Consider the following 20,581-nt stretch of genomic DNA (forward strand, 5'->3'; position numbering starts at 1 on the left):
TGAACTGCAAAATAAAATGGAGACAACTACGGCTCGGATTGAAGAGGCAGAGGAGAGAATAGGTGAACTAGAAGATAAAATTATGGAAAAAGAAGCTGAGAAAAAGATAAAAAAATCCAGGAGTATGAGGGGAAAATTAGAGAACTAAGTGATGCACTAAAGAGAAATAATCTACGCATAATTGGTATTCCAGAGGAGGAAGAGACAGGGAAAGGTGCTGAAGGTGTACTTGAAGAAATAATAGCTGAGAACGTCCCTGAACTGGGGAAGGAAAAAGGCATTGAAATCCAAGAGGCACAGAGAACTCCCTTCAGACGTAACTTGAATCGATATTCTGCACGACATATCACAGTGAAACTGGCAAAATACAAGGATAAAGAGAAAATTCTGAAAGCAGCTAGAGATAAACGTGCTCTAACATATAAAGGGAGACCTATAAGACTCGTGACTAATCTCTCTACTGAAACTTGGCAGGCCAGAAAGGAATGGCAGGAGATCTTCCATGTGATGAACAGAAAAAATATGCAGCCGAGAATCCTTTATCCAGCAAGTCTATCATTTAGAATATAAGGAGAGATAAAGGTCTTCCCAAGCAAACAAAACCTGAAGGAATTCGTCACCACTAAACCAGCCCTACAAGAGATCCTAAGGGAGATCCTGTGAGACAAAGTACCAGAGACATCGCTACAAGCATGAAATCTACGGACATCACAATGACTCTAAGCCCATGCCTTTCTATAATAACACTGAATGTAAATGGACTAAATGAGCCAACCAACAGACATAGGGTGTCAGAATGGATAACAAAACAGGACCCATCTATTTGCTGTCTACAATTGACTCATTTTAGACCTGAGGACACCTTCAGATTGAGAGTGAGGGGATGTAGAACTATTTATCATGCTACTAGAAGTCAAAAGAAAGCTGGAGTAGCCATACTTGTATCAGACAAACTAGACTTTAAATTAAAGGCTGTAACAAGAGATGAAGAAGGGCATTATATAATAATCACAGGGTCTATCCATCAGGAAGAGCTAACAATTATAAATGTCTATGCGCCGAATACAGGAGCCCCCAAATATATAAAACAATTAACTCACAAACATAAGCAACCTTATTGATAAGAATGTGGTAATTGCAGGGGACTTTAACCACTTACAGAAATGGATAGATCATCTAGACACACGGTCAATAAAGAAACAAGGGCCCTGAATGATACATTGGATCAGATGGACTTGACAGATATATTTAGAACTCTGCATCCCAAAGCAACAGAATATACTTTCTTCTCGAGTGCACATGGAACATTCTCCAAGACAGATCACATACTGGGTCACAAAACAGCCCTTCATAAGTTTACAAGAATTGAAATTATACCATGCATACTTTCAGACCACAATGCTATGAAGCTTGAAATCAACCACAGGAAAAAGTCTGGAAAACCTCCAAAAGCATGGAGGTTAAAGAACACCCTACTGAGGAAGGAATGGATCAACCAGGCAATTAGAGAAGAAATTTAAAAATATATGTAAACAAATGAAAATGAAAATACAACAATCCAAATGCTTTGGGATGCAGCAAAGGCAGTCCTGAGAGGAGAATACATTGCAATCCAGGCCTATCTCAAGAAACAAGAAAAATCCCAAATATAAAATCTAACAGCACACCTAAAGGAAATAGAAGCAGAACAGCAAAGGCAGCCTAAACCCAGCAGAAGAAGAGAAATAATAAAGATCAGAGCAGAAATAGACAATATAGAATCTGGAGAGCGGATCAACGAAATCAAGAGTTGGTTTTTTGAAAAAATAAACAAAATTGATAAAACTTTAGCCAGGCTTCTCAAAAAGAAAAGGGAGATGACCCAAATAGATAAAATCATGAATGAAAATGGAATTATTACAACCAATCCCTCAGAGATACAAACAATTATCAGGGAATACTATGAAAAATTATATGCCAACAAGTTAACTGGACAACCTGGAAGAAATGGACAAATTCCTAAACACCCACACGCTTCCAAAACTCAATCAGGAGGAAATAGAAAGCTTGAAAAGACCCATAACCAGCGAAGAAATTGAATCAGTCATCAAAAATCTCCCAACAAATAAGAGTCCAGGACCAGATGTCTTCTCAGGGGGTTCTACCAGACGTTTAAAGCAGAGGTAGTACCTATCCTTCTCAAGCTATTCCAAAAAACAGAAAGGGAAGGAAAACTTCCAGACTCATTCTATGAAGCCAGTATTACTTTGATTCCTAAACCAGACAGAGACCCAGTAAAAAAAGAGAACTACAGGACAATATCCCTGATGAACATGAATGCAAAAATTCTCAATAAGAGACTAGCAAATCGAATTCAATAGCATATAAAAAGAATTATTCACCATGATCAAGTGGGATTCATTCCTGGGTTGCAGGGCTGGTTCAACATTCGCAAATCAATCAATGTGATACATCACATTAATAAAAGAAAAGAGAAGAACCATATCCTGTCAATCGATGCAGAAAAGGCCTTTGACAAAATTCAAACTTTCTGAATAAAAACCCTCGAGAAAGTCGGGATAGAAGGAACGTACTTAAAGATCATAAAAGCCATTTATGAAAAGCCCACAGCTAACATCATCCTCAATGGGGAAAAACAGAGCTTTTTCCCTGAGATCAGGAACACGACAGGGATGTCCACTCTTATCAAGTTGTTTAACATAGTGTTGGAAGTTCTAGCATCAGCAATCAGACAACAAAAGGAAATCAAAGGCATCCAAATTGGCAAAGATGAAGTTTTCACTTTTTGCAGATGACATGATATTATACATGGAAAATCCGATAGACTCCACCAGAAGTCTGCTAGAACTGATACATGAATTTAGCAAAGTTGCAGGATACAAAATCAATGTACAGAAATCAGTTGCATTCTTATACACTAATAATGAAGCAACAGAAAGACAAATAAAGAAACTGATCCCATTCACAATTGCACCAAGAAGCATAAAATACCTAGGAATAAATCTAACCAAAGATGTAAAAGATCTGTGTGCTGAAAACTATAGAAAGCTTATGAAGGAAATTGAAGAAGACATAAAGAAATGGAAAAACATTCCGTGCTCATGGATTGGAAGAATAAATATTGTCAAAATGTCAATACTACCCAAAGCTATCTACACATTCAATGCAATCCCAATCAAAATTGCACCAGCATTCTTCTCGAAACTAGAACAAGCAATCCTAAAATTCATATGGAACCACAGAAGGCCCCGAGTAGCCAAAGTAATTTTGAAGAAGAAGACCAAAGCAGGAGGCATCACAATCCCAGACTTCAGCCTCTGCTACAAAGCTGTCATCATCAAGACAGCATGGTATTGGCACAAAAACAGACACACAGACCAATGGAATAGAATAGAAACCCCAGAACTAGACCCACAAACGTATGGCCAACTAATCTTTGACAAAGCAGGAAAGAACATCCAATGGAAGAAAGACAGTCTCTTTAACAAATGGTGCTGGGAGAACTGGACAGCAACATGCAGAAAGTTGAAACTAGACCACTTTCTCACACCATTCACAAAAATGAACTCAAAATGGATAAAGGACCTGAATGTGAGACAGGAAACCATCAAAACCCTAGAGAAGAAAGCAGGAAAAGACCTCTCTGACCTCAGCTGTAGCAGTCTCTTACTTGACACATCCTCAAAGGCAAGGGAATTAAAAGCAAAAATGAACTACTGGGACCTTATGAAGATAAAAAGCTTCTGCACAGCAAAGGAAACAACCAACAAAACTAAACAGCAACCAACGGAATGGGAAAAGATATTTGCAAATGACATATCAGACAAAGGGCTAGTATCCAAAATCTATAAAGAGCTCACCAAACTCCACGCCTGAAAAACAAATAATCCAGTGAAGAAATGGGCAGAAAACATGAATAGACACTTCTCTAAAGAAGACATCCAGATGGCCAGCAGGCACATGAAAAGATGCTCAACGTCGCTCCACATCAGGGAAATACAAATCAAAACCACACTCAGATATCACCTCATGCCAGTCAGAGTGGCCAAAATGAACAAATCAGGAGACTAGATGCTGAAGAGGATGTGAAGAAACGGGAACCCTCTTGCACTGTTGGTGGGAATGCAAATTGGTGCAGCCACTCTGGAAAACAGTGTGGAGGTTCCTCAGAAAATTAAAATAGACCTACCCAAGACCCAGCAATAGCACTGCTAGGACTTTACCCAAGGGATACAGGAGTACTGATGCATAGGGGCACTTGTACCCCAATGTTTATAGCAGCACTCTCAACAATAGCCAAATTGTGGAAAGAGCCTAAATGTCCATCAACTGATGAATGGATAAAGAAATTGTGGTTTATATACACAACGGAGTACTACGTGGCAATGAGAAAGAATGAAATATGGCCCTTTGTAGCAACATGGTTGGAACTGGAGAGTGTGATGCTAAGTGAAATAAGCCATACAGAGAAAGACAGATACCATGTTTTCACTCTTATGTGGATCCTGAGAAACTTAACAGAAACCCATGGGGGAGGGGAAGGAAAAAAAAAAGGTTAGAGTGGGAGAGAGCGAAAGCATAAGAGACTCTTAAAAACTGAGAACAAACTGAGGTTTGATGGGGGTGGGAGGGAGGGGAGGGTGGGTGATGGGTATTGAGGAGGGCACCTTTTGGGATGAGCACTGGGTGTTGTATGGAAACCAATTTGACAATAAACTTCATATATTGAAAAAAAATTATTAAAAAAAACTTTAGAGAAACTACTTAAAAGTGGAAGATACAGTAAAAATATTTAAAAATCTAAAGGAAGGGAGTGTGGAAAATGTAATAACGATAGCACTTATGGTGTTGTAATTGTATTTCTTTATCACCTAAAAGAAATCAAGGAAGGACAAAAAAAAAATGAGAGTAGCGAGGACAAATGGGAAATTAATAACAAAGTGGGAGATGTGAATCCAAACAAAGTGGTGATGATACTAAATGTGAATTAACTAAATATTCCTCATAAAACATCAATATTGGCAGCCAGATTTTAAAAATTATAGTCCAACTCTGTGCTGCTTATAAGAAGCACATCTTAAGTACACTGACACAGGAAAGTTGAAAGTGAAATAATCAATGTATATTTTCACTTACAACCTCCTCTTTGCTTCCTCCACTTGCCCCTGAAAAACAGGAAGAGAAGAGAAATGGGAAATAAATATAGAATAAAATTATTTTGAACACATTTTGGTCATTAAATAGGAAAATATAGATCAAATAAACATCAGAAGAAACAAAAACCTAAAATATACTGTAATCTGTTAATGAGATTATTTTACTGAAATATACAAATAACTCTCTGTGCTGAGATGCCTTCACTGGTGAATTTCAAACTCTTAATGAGTCTTTATCACTGATAATACACAAACTCTTTCAGATGAAATACATATCTACTCACTTTATAAAATACGATACCAACCAAAACTTTACAGGAGCATCACAAGAAAGAAAATTCCATACCCTTCTATCTCATGGAAATTGACACAGAAATCCTAAGTGGAAAATTAGCAGATCAAATACCAATTGTTCCACGTACCTGTTGCTTTAGAAGAAGGACAACAACAACCCCTATGACAATAGTTTATTATTATCTCCCACAGGTCTCTGTGTTGGATAGATGCATGTGGCGGGTGTTTTCTTGGGGTCTTTCCTACAAGTGTAGTCAGATGGGGGCTCTGACGAGGGCCGTGTGAAGGCTTCTCCACTCTCCTGTCTAATGTCTGTGCTGGGGGGGCTGACACAATGGGTATTGGTGGGGCCTGTGGCCTCTCCACATTGTTTACCTGGGCTTCCTCAGGGTCTGGCCTCACAAGGTCTACGTGAGTTCTTCATGTCAGCGGGCTTCCCCGAAAGAGAGTGACTCCTGGAGGGGCTTCAAGTCAGAATTCACACCCTGGCTCTGCTATTGCAGTGGTCAACAACAGGTCAAGTCACAGAGCTAGCCCAAAAGCAAGGAAATGGGACTATATAAGAGAATAGATATGTGTTCATTTGTTGGGGACATATTGATCATGTTTACAGGGGATATTATATAACAAGCCATGATGTTTGCTCCAGGGATGGAATATTTTGTGTTACTTTTTCACATTTGAAATTTAGTCAGTGTCGTTCATCATAACAGAAAAAAGAGGAAAAATATATGATCTTCTGAAGATTAAAGTTAAAAAGGATTTATAAACATCTGTACTCATAATTTTAAAAACTCAGAAAAAGCAATATATGGATTTGATAAGTATTGAAAGCTTTCTTCCTGAGATTTGGGTGGGACAAGGAAGTGCTCTGTCACCAGAGTCATTTAAGAGTGCACAGGAGATGATAACCAATTTAGTAAACTGAGAACTATAGAGATTGACATAAAATAAACCATTAAACCTAAATGGTATGTTTGTGCATGGAGGAAGTTGAAAAGCATCACAAACTGTTAAATGAATTGTATTGAGCCGAGTGTATATTCATATGGAAAAAAATTACTTCTGCCTCAACTTTACAGTAAAAACGAAAATTAATTTCAGGTGAGATTATGGACCTAAATGTAAAGGTTAGAGTAACAAATATTCTGGAAGATTATGCAAAAAAAACTTCATGACCTTAGATTAGGCCATGACTTCTTTTTTTTTAATTTTTTTTTTTTAACGTTTATGTATTTTTGAGACAGAGAGAGACAGAGCATGAATGGGGGAGGGTCAGAGAGAGAGGGAGACACAGAATCTAAAACAGGCTCCAGGCTCTGAGCGGTCAGCACAGAGCCCGACGTGAGGCTTGAACTCACGGACTGCAAGATCATGACCTGAGCTGAAATTGGACGCTTAACTGACTGAGCCACCCAGGAGCCCCTAGGCCATGACTTCTTAAACAGCCATGAAAGGGAGGAGCCATAGAAAAAGTGGTTTACAAATTGGAATCTATTAAAATTAAGACTCTTCCTGTAACGGTATCGTTAAGAGAGAAAAAAACTTAGAGGATGGGAGACTCCGTGGGCAATACATATATGTGGTAAAGAACTTGTTTCTCCAGTATGTTTACTTGTGCACATATACTGCCGTAAATCAAAGGCGGTAAATATAATAGAAAATCTGGAACATTTCATAAAAGATTACGTGCAGGAGACCAACAAATGTGAAAATATCCTCTTATTAGGGAAATACTAAAACAACGATGTGGTAACATCACTCACTCACTCACTCACCAGAATGAATAAGATATTTAAAAGGACCAAAACCCTGTGTTGGAGCGCATGTGGAACAACGGACATTACCGTGCATTGATGGTAAAATTGTGAACTGTGGCAGCACGCTGGAAGACTCTTTGCGAGTGTCATCAGCTCGATTTACGTATGTGCGGAAGTAGCAATCCCATATGTAGGTATTGACTCAGCAGTGAGTTGTGCACCAAAATGCATGTAGCCGAAGGCTCATACATCTTTTTTGTTTTGTTTTGAATGTTTTCGTTTATTTTTGAGAGACAGAGCAGGTGGGGAGGGACAGAGAGAAGGAGACACAGAAACCAAAGCAGGCTCCAGGCTCTGAGCTGTCAGCACAGAGCCTGACGTGGGGCTTGAAGTCACGAAGTATGACATGATCATGACCTGAACCGCGGTGAGATGCTTAACTGACTGAGCCACCCAGGTGTCCCTCAAAAATGCACATTTGGAAAGAAAGGAAGAGTGTGAGCCTGATTGTATTTGATCTCTATTTAGCACTGTCCTAGGCTTCCCTTCATCTGCAGGTGAAGACCACCATTAACAAAAAAGTACACATGATCTGGGTGGGGCCTTTCTCACTGGTCCCATTTCACACCCTCTGTCTCTAACCATGCTGGTGGTTTTCTCTCCTGGGATTTTTTACACTGTGTTCATCTGGTTGGGTTGACCCTTTCTGCTGCCTGCGTGCTGACCACACCTCCAATCACCTAGTTAACTTTCACTCATGTGTCGGAACTCAAGTCAAAAGGCATTTCTTTGGGGAAGCATTTTCTTTTTCTTTTCTTTTCTTTTCTTTTCTTTTCTTTTCTTTTCTTTTCTTTTCTTTTCTTTTCTTTTCTTTTCTTTTCTCTCTTTTTTTTTTTTTACTGTAACCCAGATTAAGTCAGTCTTTCTTTCTATAATCTTTCTGAACACCTTGAACTTTATTTCACAGGATGTAACAAATCATAGTTACGTACCTAACTACAGAGCTTGTTGGTTTAGTCTTGACTGCTAGAACATAAGGTCCATTAGTTCAGACTCTTTGTTTTCTATACTGTTCTGCTTCCTCCATACCTAATGTCTTGCCTGTGTAGATATTCCATTCATATTTATTTAAATTTATTTAAATTAATGAAAATAATTAGACTAATGAAAACATTTGGAGCCAAATAACCCTAAATTCAGGCCCCAGTTCTACCCATTTGTACCTTTTTACCTTATTCATATTGTGTATTTTCTTTGTTAACCTTATTTTTTATTATCTCTAGAATGGGAGCAGTGACATCTTTCCTCAGGTGGGTTTTGTGACTGTTGAACTTTCTATAGGTAGAGTTCCTGGCACGTAGTAGGTGGTTGGTAAGCATTAGTGCTCATAAAAACAAGTTTTCATCCTTGATTATCTTAACCAACAACTGTCTTAAGCCCTTGTACTCACAGCGTGGTCAGTGATCCCAGGGGGCTTGTTAGAAATGTGGAATGTCCACCAAATCGGAATCTGATTTTGGACAAGATCCCTGGGTGATTGTTCCGTGTTGTGACCAGCACTGCGTGACGTGTGGATGTGTCGAATCACCATATTGTACACCTGAAACTAATATTACCCTGTGTGCTAAGAGTTTAAATAAAAACTTAAAAAAAATAAAATTTCAGATCCCCCGTATCTAGATTTCACTTGTTCCAGTTGTTTTCCCAGTTTTGGAAGATAGCTAAAGATGTTTTATTTGTCATCTGATCTAATTTGATGGTATGGAAAAGAGGCTAAGCATCATTTGATTATTAATGAGTCTTACTTTGTCTTTGACCCACCATTCTTTATTAAAAATTGCCTGTGCTTGAAACTGATCTGTGTGTATCGGCTGAGTAACCTGTAGTCCTGTAGCTAGTCCTGGTTGAGGAACGTTAGCTTTCTAAGAAATATTTGTACTTCACTTTGCTTTGAAACAAGTGGAAGCCTTTCCCTGCATTGTTCCTGTGAAGGTGATGTCGGGCAGCACAGATTGAGTAAACCCAACCGGCCAAGCCCCTTGTGGGACCAGTGCCCAAATCAATAGTGTAGGTAACACAATTACCGCTTAACAAATCGTATCCGAGTTTCCCTGAGATGAAATAACCCACATTTCATTGTTGTGATAGAAACAATATTGTGAAAGAATGAGACCCAAGTGTCGGAAGATTAAGGGAGATTGTCAGAGAAATTTAGTAGCGTGTAGGGATGGAACACATTTTTCTTATTATTCGACTAAATAGCGTATAGTAATTTGTTTCCATTGTTCATCTCCAAGGCATTGGGCTGCATCTTGTCTTGTTTAATATCCCCGCGGAGCTGAACCAAGAAGTAAAAAGTACCTTTGAAGCTAACGGGAGCTCTGTGCTCAGGTGAGCCCTACAGGATTGGTGCAGTAAAGCAAGAAGCGGGACTTTATTTATGTTGGTGTGGGTGTAATCGCAGGGGAAGCGACTCCTCCCAAGGACGGCTCTTAGAGCAGCCAGGGTGTTTGTAGTTTTAACTCTGCTTTAGTGGTTTGTGTGTTTTCTTTATTAGTCACTTGCTCCATGGTAGCAATGTGTTCTTGGAATGCAAGTGCCTCCCTTAATTGAAAGAGCTTTGGACAAATGGCCGGGAGTCTTGCCCTGGTCCCAGCCTTGGTCCTTCCCAGCAGAATGTCCTTGGGAAAATCGCCTCACCTCTCCAGGCTTTAGGTAAACCAGATTAGGTAATCTCTGAAGTCCTCTCCTGAGGAATTTTTGTGACTCAGGGTAGTAATTATGAAGGAGCCCTTTGAAAAGAAAGGTGTCAAGGGAAATGTTCTTCCTACAGTCCGAAGATGGCACTCGTGGGTCCAGGAAGTACCTTTGTCATGTATATAGTTGTTTGCTTGTTTTATGTGTTCGTGGAGGGGGTCTGGCTGTCATCTGATCCTTGAATGTGTCTGTGACCCCACAATGCAGAAGGATCATGAGTTGAGACCACCTCTCTGAATGAAAGCTTAACATAAGCATATTTCTAAACTTTTAATAATGACTTAACTTCTGATAATAGTACAAACGTGCGTGCTACACGCTGCCCAGCATATACTACTCACATACACACACACCTGTACACACACGTGCACATTACATACACATACACAACACACACACACAAACTATATACACACATGTACATACACACACCACACACATCACACAGTACACGTACTTACCCCTGAAATAATTTACCCCATGTGTGGCTAATCCTATGAATTATTGCTTTTTATTTAGACCAGTTATAAGCTACTTCAAATAGTGTTAAAAACAGCATTTCAGAGACAGCTGAGAACTCAAGGGGAATGAGAGGCATATTTAAAATACAATCAGCTTCTACAAGAGAAACCTGGGTAAGTTTTAAAGACTGGGGCTGCTCTTCTGGAAAAGAATAATTTTAAAGGTGTCATTTCATATAACGGAAGGATCTTGGCAACTGCTTGAGGTTTATTTCTTTCCCATTCTAACAAAATTGAATTCTCCTGAATGCCGTACATATATTCCCGAGGAAACAGGATTCGCCCCAGCAGAGGCGATTTTGTTTACCGTGTCATTTGCGAGAGGGTGCCTCGCTGCAAAGAAGCCCGTGCACGTAATTTGCTGTTGGTGTTTCCCTGGACACCAGTGTCTGGGATGCGACTTGCTCCGTGCGTACGGCCCAGGCCGTAGTGATTTTGAAGGTGTTGGGTACGTTGAAGGTAAAATATTTACAGGTAAAGTGACCCTGCCTTGTGTGACTTCCTGTGTCTCTAGGCTTGTTATTTTCATCTGTGTTTTGCCCGGGTGACGAGGAGGCAGTCTTTGCTTCCGGGGAGCCCTGCCTGGTGGGCGTGTGTTAAGAACGGCATCTCTCCAGCCACAGGGAGCAGATGGGAGGTTCAGTGCCCGCGCATACAACCACCCTTCGCTTCAGGGCGCCAGCTCGGACTGTCGTCTTAACAAGGACCCTGAAATTCTTCCAGAAGATCTTAGTTTTCTTGTTAGTAGCAATCCAGTTCCATTCACGGATGTGCTTTAGGAGACAAAACACTGTTTTCTCCTCTCTGCTTCCTCCCCTCTTTGCTTCCCCCCGATGTAGGATCAGACCGTCCCCTCCCCTGCAGCTCTCTGCGGATCTGGTTCATGGCTGCTGACGGTTGGGATTTTTGTCCTGCGTTCGTTACCCGAGAGCCACTTTTGTGACTCCCAGAAAGCCATGGACCCGTCATTCTCACTGGGGGAAGGCAGGCTGCTAAGAGGTGTGGCCTCCAGGACCCAATGTTTTGGACCCAGGAAATGGACTCTTTTCCAGAACGCCTTGCGTTTCTGAGAGCTGAGAAGCAGTAAGAGCAGGAACGGAGCCCCGCCATTATCTCCCAATCCCCCCGAAGTAACTGTCTCCCCCCCTCTGCCCCACGCTCACGGCCTGCTCGTGTTTGGGGGACAGAGAGGGCAGCTGGGTTCTTTTCTGTGCCGATCCAGTTCAGAATTCTGGCTTTGCTGGCCATTTTTCTTTGGCTGATCACGCAAGTTGCTGGCACGTCTCCCGGCCTGGATGGTGGTCTGTGGACACATAAGGTTGCGTGCTAGTGTGGTCAGAAGGAGCATAATATTGGGGCCTCACCAGACGGCTGAGGCTCCTGGGGGGAGAGCCGAGCACCGCTCCGCGGAAACATGGGGTTCGGGGTGCCCTGCGGTGGCTTCGGGTTGGTCACGTGCGCGGTAAAGCGCGTCGAACGCACTCGGGCATACACAAGTCTGTCCTCTTCCAAGGACAGCCCTCCTTTCAAATACTTGTCTGTTTGAAGGTTTGCATACCTGCCGGGCCGGCTGGTATGAGTGCTTCCAGCTGTTGGGTCAGGCGGATGAGTCACAGACTTAGCGAGACTTAGCCTCTGTGTTCTGGGGCCGTGCCTCTTGTTGGGAATGGAGGGAGACCGCGAGGGCCCTAACGTCACTGCGTTTGTGGTGTTAGGTTTTGAGGTCATCTGGTGTGGTTGGGGTTTTGAAAGATGGGGGGGGCGGGGGTGAGGGCTGGAAAGTAGGCGTCGCCCAGATGGTGACAGGACCGTGTCAGGGGAGCTCTGGGAGACGGCCTACGGGAGCCGCTTCTGGCCTGCGGGGTTCTCCCGCCCTCTCGGCCCCACCCGGTTCTGTTCCACCTTCCAGCCCCCGCAAAGCTTCCGCCCGCGCCGACCGGCCCTGGCACACGCCGGCCACGGCCCGCGCTTCTCTGTCGTCGCCGCCACCGCGCGGGCACGCACGTCGCTCTTGATGTGGGTTTTCGGGCTCGCTCTCACTCCTCGAGGCTCTCCGTCCCTGCGAGCAGGACCCTGGCCTCCCCCGGCCTCCGTCACATCAGAGCGCCTCCTACCGGGCCTGGACAGAGCGGCACGCGCACAGCTTGCTGACCGGCGTGCCTTCGTTGCGCTTCTCGGACGCCGCGGTGGGTACGAAGCGCAGAGGGCTGTGGCAGCCAGCCCTGCGTCGAGAAAGCCCACCGCTCACACTGCCTTTGCCCGCTTCATGTCTCCGTCACATCTGGCGAGCGCTGTCAGCATCGCGGACTTTGCATTAGGATCCTGTCTGCTACGGCGGTCCTGGACCGGACGGGTAGAGAGAAGTGTTGGGAAGGAAGTTCCACTGAGGACTCAGAGACACCAGGGTTCGGCGACTGGACATAGGAAACTGAAGGAGGGGAAAGAAAAGTAGATGTTGCAGGCTGTTCAGGGAGGCGGCTGGAGTGGGAGGGGAAAGAAGAGACGAGGGCAGAGTCTGGCGCTCCGGTGGCCGTGATCACGGACAGGTGAGGAGGTCTCTCTTGAGCTGCCAAGGCAGGTGCAGGCTGGGAACATACACCCGGGGTGGGGAGGTCGGCATCCCGCCCGAAGCCCCGGGAGCCCAGGGCCAGAGCGGACAAGGGGCCCCCGTGCCCACGAGAAGTGTTAGCGTCTGGAGGTTTCCAGCCTCGGGCTTCTGTGCACGACACTGCGTCTACACCGCGTGCCGGTGGTAGGCTCGTATGGAGCGAGCGAGCGCCCGTGTCAGCCCCTGGCACCAGGGAAGCGTCTGGGAGGGTCGTTGTTTCCCTTGCTTCTGTGTATTTAATTTGAGTTTTAAAGGTCACCTCAAAACTGAAAGCTAACAAGAGGAGATTTTAAAGTCTAAAACACGGATACGAGATTAGCGATGTCTAATCAATGGTGTAACGCATTGGTTGCCTTTTTACTTTAGTTGACTGTCTGTGTTTCATTTCTAAAATTCTTTGTATTTTCACATTGGCCCTTCTCTTATCATTTCTTTCTTACGGTGGTTTTATTTTCCTTTAATCATTATAAACACATTTATTGTTGACTGTCAGAGAGTGGATGCTAAACTTCAAGAATTATGATAGGAATTGGTAGGAAAAAGACAGGATTCTATCTTCTAATTAAATGTAGATTGCTATTTAAACCAAGAAAGAGAGAGAATCAAATTTAAAAACAAAACCCCAAAAGTACAAAACACTCATTTAAGGTTTATGCTGAGATTTCCCTTTGATTTGTTTTTGTTTCACTAGATGTAAACCCTATGCATTTTTCTTGTTTGGCAGTGATGCAGGGATTGGAATCCATACATTATACGATTAAAGAGCAAAAGTTCGTATAATAATAGAAAGGAAAGCATCTTTCCTGAATAGAAGTATTAGGAGTCAGAGTTGCTAGAATGGATGCCAGATTTAAAATTAAAAAACAAAACAAAAAAGAAAGGATATTTTTGACTAGGTTCTTTAAGATAATATCTTCAAATAAGCTATTGAGTGTGGGGCTTAAAATGAACTGTAGATAATTGAAAAGATGCAGTTATCCCAAATTTAACGTTGTCTGTCCTTTTATAAATTCACTGAGCTTTTTGATTAAATTTATTATATTCTGTCCCTGCAAGATTCAAGGGGAAAAAGACAACACAGTGAGTGCATTAATAAGTTTTACACACACACCCTTAAACTGTTCCTTCCTAATTCATCCAGGGACTTGCTTTATGCTAAGTCCAAGCCCAAGAGTTGTATCAGCCGCCGAAATGAAATTATTACAGACATTGTGGCTGTAATTCATATGCTTCTGGTTTAGTGAAAGTTTTCATCATTCTAAAGTGCCTGCCCATAATGGAAAACGAGGGCATAATTTTTCCTTAAAAATCTCTCTTCATTTCACTGCACACATGGAGCGTTATCCTTCCGTACCCATTTGGAGTAGTTCTGAAGAAGTCACAGAGAAATTTCACACCAAGTTGGAAAATGTTAAGTACGTTCAGTATTATGTTTGACAGTTGATGGACAGATTCCTTCATTCAGTTTCTTCATTTTATTTCTTAACATGTGAAGACTTCTCCGATTAATATGCACACGTCCTTTAAATAGGCCAGCTTTGAGACTTCTGTGATAAAGGTGCATTTCGGGTCCTAAATTCTCTATTCCCTTCAAGTCGCCTGTCGGTGATTTCCTGTCCTGTATTTTCAGAGCCTTCCTCTGACTGTTTCTGCTGCAGGAGAGGTCAGGGGTCCTAAAGGCATATCTCAGATGATTCCGAATCGGGCCCCTTACCCACCCCTCCCCCAGTTTCTCTTGTCCACTAGATTGTTTTAGAAAGCAGCATTTTTCTGTCCTCAGGCAGCTCAGAATCTGGCCACATAAGATGTTAATATAATGATTGTGGAGCATGACTGTTGACACATTTATGTTCTGTATTTGTACGTAAATGCCACTAATGCACGTGACGTCATGAAGTCACAGAGGTGCCTGTGTTTGTGACATAAAAAAGTGCTTTGGTATCAAGGAGCATAGTTGTTTGATTGGACCCCGGGTGTGGGGATGTGTGTATGCTAGGGATCTCATCGGAGCTAGGCCCTCGTGTCGGTTACACCTAAACACAAAAGCCAAATCAGAAACATCTGCAAATACGTGCGATTCCAGATGCATCCCTAGAGTCTGCATCCTTGCGCACTAAGGTCCCAGAAGCAGATGAGAAAGTTTTAAATGGACTTGCCCCCAGTTTTCTTTGTGACGGTGAAAGGTCATGACCCACCCCTGGGAGTGTGCCCTGTTTGTCCTCTTCCGTGACCCCGAGCCCCTCGACTGTGGCAGGTCTCTTTCCCCCTACTTCACTGAAAAGGTGTAGACGGGCTGGGTGCTCCGCACATGTCCTCACCCACTGGGCGGTGTTTCAGCATTGCTGGGCTCTCATGGACGCCCGCTCCCTCGTTTCCGTCTCCTCAGGGCTCGTCCCTCTTCTGCACCAGGTGCCGTCCCTTGGCCTCGGCCCTTGGCCCGCCCTCTGTGTCTCCCCCCAGACCTCGCGCTCCGTCACTTTCCCCTACGTTCTTGCATCTTTCTCTCTTTGTCTGTCTCTCCTCATCTCATACACCTGTGCACCTGTCTACACATCTTTAACTCAAAACCAGTATCTTTTTCTCAGCAACTTCACAAGTTTCTATACTCTCTTCCTTCTTTTGGCCACAAATACTTTGACAGTCCCTACACCTGATGGTGATTGGCGATTTCTCCTTTAATCCCCATGTTGTTCCTGCATTTTCTCCCTTACTGTTCTTTCGCTGTCGTTGATCATTCTTGGCCCCCACCGTCTCCTCGGAACTCTCTCTGCCTTGACTTCTGTGTTCTTCTGTTTCTGTGTGGTCTTCTCTCTCTCGTCATCGTATATTTAGGATTGAGTGTAAGCATTCTCTAACATGTTCTTTACGACTTCTGTGTCTTCTGTAATCTCATGTGTGTGTGTGTGTGTGTGTGTGTGTGTGGCTGCAAATATCATCTTCACTCGAGTGCCTTTCAGATGTAAGATCTCTGTTGAGTATCATCATTGGGATGTTGTGCACACATCTCAGACTTACCTGAAAGAGGTCTCAGCATCATTCTAAACTTCAGTTTTTATCCCAAATTTCGATTGAGCTGTTTCTGACTTCTGTTTTTGTTAGGACTGTTGCTGTCATTCTCCAAGATACTTGGATTTAAAATCTGGATGTCACTTTGCCCACTCTCAGTACTTCAGTAATCCTCTCTTACTGAAATCGGTCATATCTTTTCTCTCCTTGAAATACCATGGCTACCACTCTATTTCACATTCTCTGCGCTGTCTCATATAATTGAGAAGGTTGTGCCCATTGGTAAGGGTGCCGTGTGCGTAGGATTAATGTGAATAGTGTTTCCCCAGTGCTTTCACACTACAGAATCTGCAGAAATGCACACAACCTCCTGCACACCATACGTGGACCACTGTCACAGACACCCCATACATGTGAATCACTGTCACAGACACACCATGCCACGTGGATCACTGTCACCCCTGGCCAGTCTTCTAACTCGTGCTCTTCTGTGTGAACTAAACCACACAACAAATTATCTTCTCTAAAGTTTGGTACCCATCAGAGCATTTTCCTATTTTGAAGCCTTCAGTGGCTGTGTTATGTCTTCCTGAAGGAAGCATCAACTCCCTTAATATTTTAATGAAGGTCTTTGTCAAAATGCCCCTACTTTCCGGGGCACCTGGGTGGCTCGGTTGGTTAAGTGCCCAACTCTTGACGCTTGGTGTCAGCTCAGGTCATGATCTCAGGGTTCGTGGGTTCAAGCCCTGCATCAGGATTTGTGCTGGTGGTATAGAGTCTGCTTGGGATTCTCTCTCTGTTCCTCTGTCTCTGCCCATCCCCTGTTCATGCTCTTTCTCTCTCTCTCTCTCTCTCAATAAATAAACTTTAAAAAAATGCCCCTACTCTCCTAATGTAAATTTTTCATTTTTTTTTAATGATTACTTATTATTGGGAGAGAGGGAGAGAGAGAGAGAGTGAGCAGCAGAGGGGCAGAGAGAGAGAAGGAGACACAGAATCTGACGCAGGCTCCAGGCTCCGAGCTGTCAGCACAGAGCCTGAGGTTGGGCTCTAACTCATGAACTATGAGTTTATGACCTGAGCTGAAGTCAGACACTTAACCGACTGAACCACCTAGGTATCCTTTAATTTCCTAAAGTATTTTGTGGTTTTGAAACAGAAGTATTGTTTTAAAAAAAAAAAAATTTAACGTTTATTTATTTTTGAGACAGAGAGAGACAGAGCATGAACGGGGGAGGGTCAGAGAGAGGGAGACACAGAATCCGAAACAGGCTCCAGGCTCCGAGCTGTCAGCACAGAGCCCGACGCGGGGCTTGAACTCACAGACCGCGAGATCATGACCTGAGCCGAAGCCGGCCGCTTAACCGACTGAGCCACCCAGGCGCCCCCAGGAGTATTGTTTTAAACATTGGCATGAATTAAGATCTGTTTGTTATTTCAGATACAAATTGGTTGCTCTTTTTTCTTTTTTCTTTGTTTTTGGCTGCTATTTCAAATTCACATTGGAACTTATTTAACACCAATGGACTATCTCAGGTATCTAAGTGTAGCAGTGACACAACACAAAACAAAAAACAAAACAAATATCCTATAGTTTAGGAACCAGTTCAGCCATTCAGACTCTCAGCATCAGGAATTCACGATGTGTCCCTTGTTAAAGAAAAAAGAATATGTATGTATTCATGGTAAAAATTTTACCCACGGCCCTAGTTAAAGATGGCAGTGAGTCCCGGGGGTGACAGTGGGGCTTTGCAGCAGGAGAGAGACCAGGGTCAACTCCAAACACGGCCAAGACAAGTGAGGTTTTAGCCACGGCGCCAGGTGGGGTCAGTGGATGGAGGTTACCAAGAGGAAGCTCGAAGGCTGGGGCGTTGTTGCTAAGCTGACTCCGCAGGTGTCTTGCTGAAGTCAGGCTACGGGGATAGGATTCCCAGGAGATAGATGAGGGATTTGATCCAGTGTCAAGGTCGGGGGACTTTGCTAGTGACCCGGCAGAGTTGTTGTTGAACCTGAACCGCACTGGCCAAGGGCAGAGCCCAAGGGGAGGGCCTTGACGGTGTGGAGGACTCTGGGGAGAGTCCGGCCACGGAGCGAGTGCTTGTCACCATCCGGCTCGCTTGGAGCTCGGCGCCCAGCGGCTCTGGGTGTCTGCGCATCTCATTTCAAACTCCAAGGATCTGGGAAGAACGGGTCTGTCTGCTGCATGTAGCAGGGGCTCTTACAGTCCAGTATCTGGGGGCCGCTGCACAGTCATTTCCTTCATTACACTTCCCTGATCCCCCTAAGAGGCCGTGGCCCTCTTTCCTGCGAGTCCCCTAGAACACGAACCTATTTTGTCAAACCTGTATTTGTTGTTGTACCCCACACCTGGAGCACAAGTACGCGTCCCCGCGAGCGTCTTGCCCCTGTCCCCTAGCAGGCAGGGCAACACCTGGTTTAGAAGCACTTCTCAGTCAATGCTGGAGAAAAGTGCATTCAGAGGGTTATGTCTTGAGTTACCGTATCCCGAGTCCCTTCCCGATACGGAAGAAGAACCCATCCTGGTCTTTGAGCTCACTGTCCCTCCTCCACGTCGCCCTCCTTCCTGCTGCTTGGGACCCTGTTTGCATAGTCCCGTGATGCCGCATCGGGACGTACTCTGCCCAGAAAACGGAGCTCTCCCTTGCCAGCCTGGAATTTTCCTCAAGTACGTGCCTCCGCATTTTCCCTCCAGTGTGATTCTCAGCGTGCATTCTGCACTTTATTGATGCCGAGAGTCTGAAGTGTAACATTTTGAGTTAAAACCAGCTACTTAATTACACTGCTTGATGCCTGATTATCAGAGATAGTGATTTGTGCATCTCTGGGATTGATCATTTTTGGAAGCCTGAGGTGCAACATTCCCACCTGCTGTCTCTGTCTCGTGGGCAGATTTACATATTTGACTAAATGCTGTTCACACTTGGATGAAATTTAAATTAATTATACTTAGTTAAGGCTTATTTAAAAATGCCCAGTTTCCTGGGGCTCGGGAAGGATTCCCACTCAATTTTCTAAGTTCAGTGTGGACGACAAAAAAAAATAAAGAGGGAAACCTAAGTGTCCTGACAAAACAGATTTAGTGTTGTACCCCAACACACTTTGCCAGAGTGACCCAGGCTAGTTAGTAACATGTGCTTCTGAGACTAGCCCGCATGGTAATTTGGTAAAAAGGGTAAGCATTTAATGCCGATTACCATAAATAATAAGGTTTTCCTACACCAAAGTACGTGATCTGTGGTTGGCTCAGGGGAAAGCAGCCAGGAGGGTAGTCCAAGTTGGTTGTGTTTACCACGGACGGCATTGGCTCTTGTGTCCTCACGGTAGAGAGCTCTGGAACCTGATCTGGCAGCAGCGTTTTGTGGCTAACTTGTGACTGTCACCTGCTTCGTCCGGGCAGGAACGCCCGGTAAGGACTGCAGTGTGTCAGTACTTCTGTGTGGTTAGAATGCACAGAGAAGGGCCGAGTTCCTGCAGAATGTTCTGGTAACTTGTCCGCTCCCTGTATCCGTGGCAAACTTTTTCTTTAAGTGTTTAGACATTAACTTAACACCGTCTGTGGAGCTCGTGGGAATGGACAGTTGCTATGGAAACGGATGATGGGGATGACCTGTTGGGGGGGGAGTGGTTGGGCGTAAGCACACTGGGGCCTTTCTTCTTCACGCCTGTCTTGCGTTTCCTGCTTCTCAGGCTTAGCCTGGCAGTGTTGTGTGTGAAATCTCCAAAGTGCTTTGCGGGACTCATTTTTCGATCACTCCTGCTGCAGGTTTGAACCTGAGTAAACACCATCAGGGCCCCTTGGCTTGGGCAGGGCCTTCTGTTGCTAATTGCTGTTCCCTAAGCAGGACATGCTGTTCCCACGAAGTAGCATTGCTTTGCCCTGGGAGAATCCGTTCCGTGTCAGGTGGTGACAGGCATGGCGAGTCCCCCTCCTGCTGTTCAGGCTCCGGTGCGCTCTCCCCGCTTCCCCGTCTCCCGTCTGTGGGTGCCCATGATCCCGGGCTTGGGGGCTTGGCTCCGATGCTGGGCCTCCGCATCCTGTAGGATGCAGGGCGCCCCTGGCTTTCCTCTCCGGGTTGAGCCCCGACTTCTCTCCTGGGTCACCACTTTTCCTCTCCAGTGTCAGGACCAACAGTAAAGCCACCTTCCGTGTGCGTTCTCGAACAGCATTGGCGAGGTAACGGGTGAACTCCAGAATCCCACGTGTCGCTCACTCACGTGAAGTCAGAGGTGGGGATCTTGACGGGCGGGGGTTATCCTCCACTTGGTGCCAGAATTCAGGTTCTCCCTATTTTGCAGCCAAGCCTGTTAGCTTCAGCATGTCACGTGCAAGGGAGTACATTTTCCTCCCTCTCAGAGAGGAAGGAGCTTGGAGAAGGGGATACTGGGGGGGTTTCTAGGCCGCCCCAGCCGGGGACACACATCAGTTCTGCTTGCGTTCCCGGCATTCATTCACAGGAT

Source organism: Lynx rufus, unplaced genomic scaffold (genome assembly GCF_022079265.1).
Source record: "Lynx rufus isolate CCGP_SWC_20201006 ecotype Redwood Valley unplaced genomic scaffold, mLynRuf1.p SCAF_9, whole genome shotgun sequence".
In the NCBI taxonomy this organism is placed as follows: Eukaryota; Metazoa; Chordata; class Mammalia; order Carnivora; family Felidae; genus Lynx; species Lynx rufus.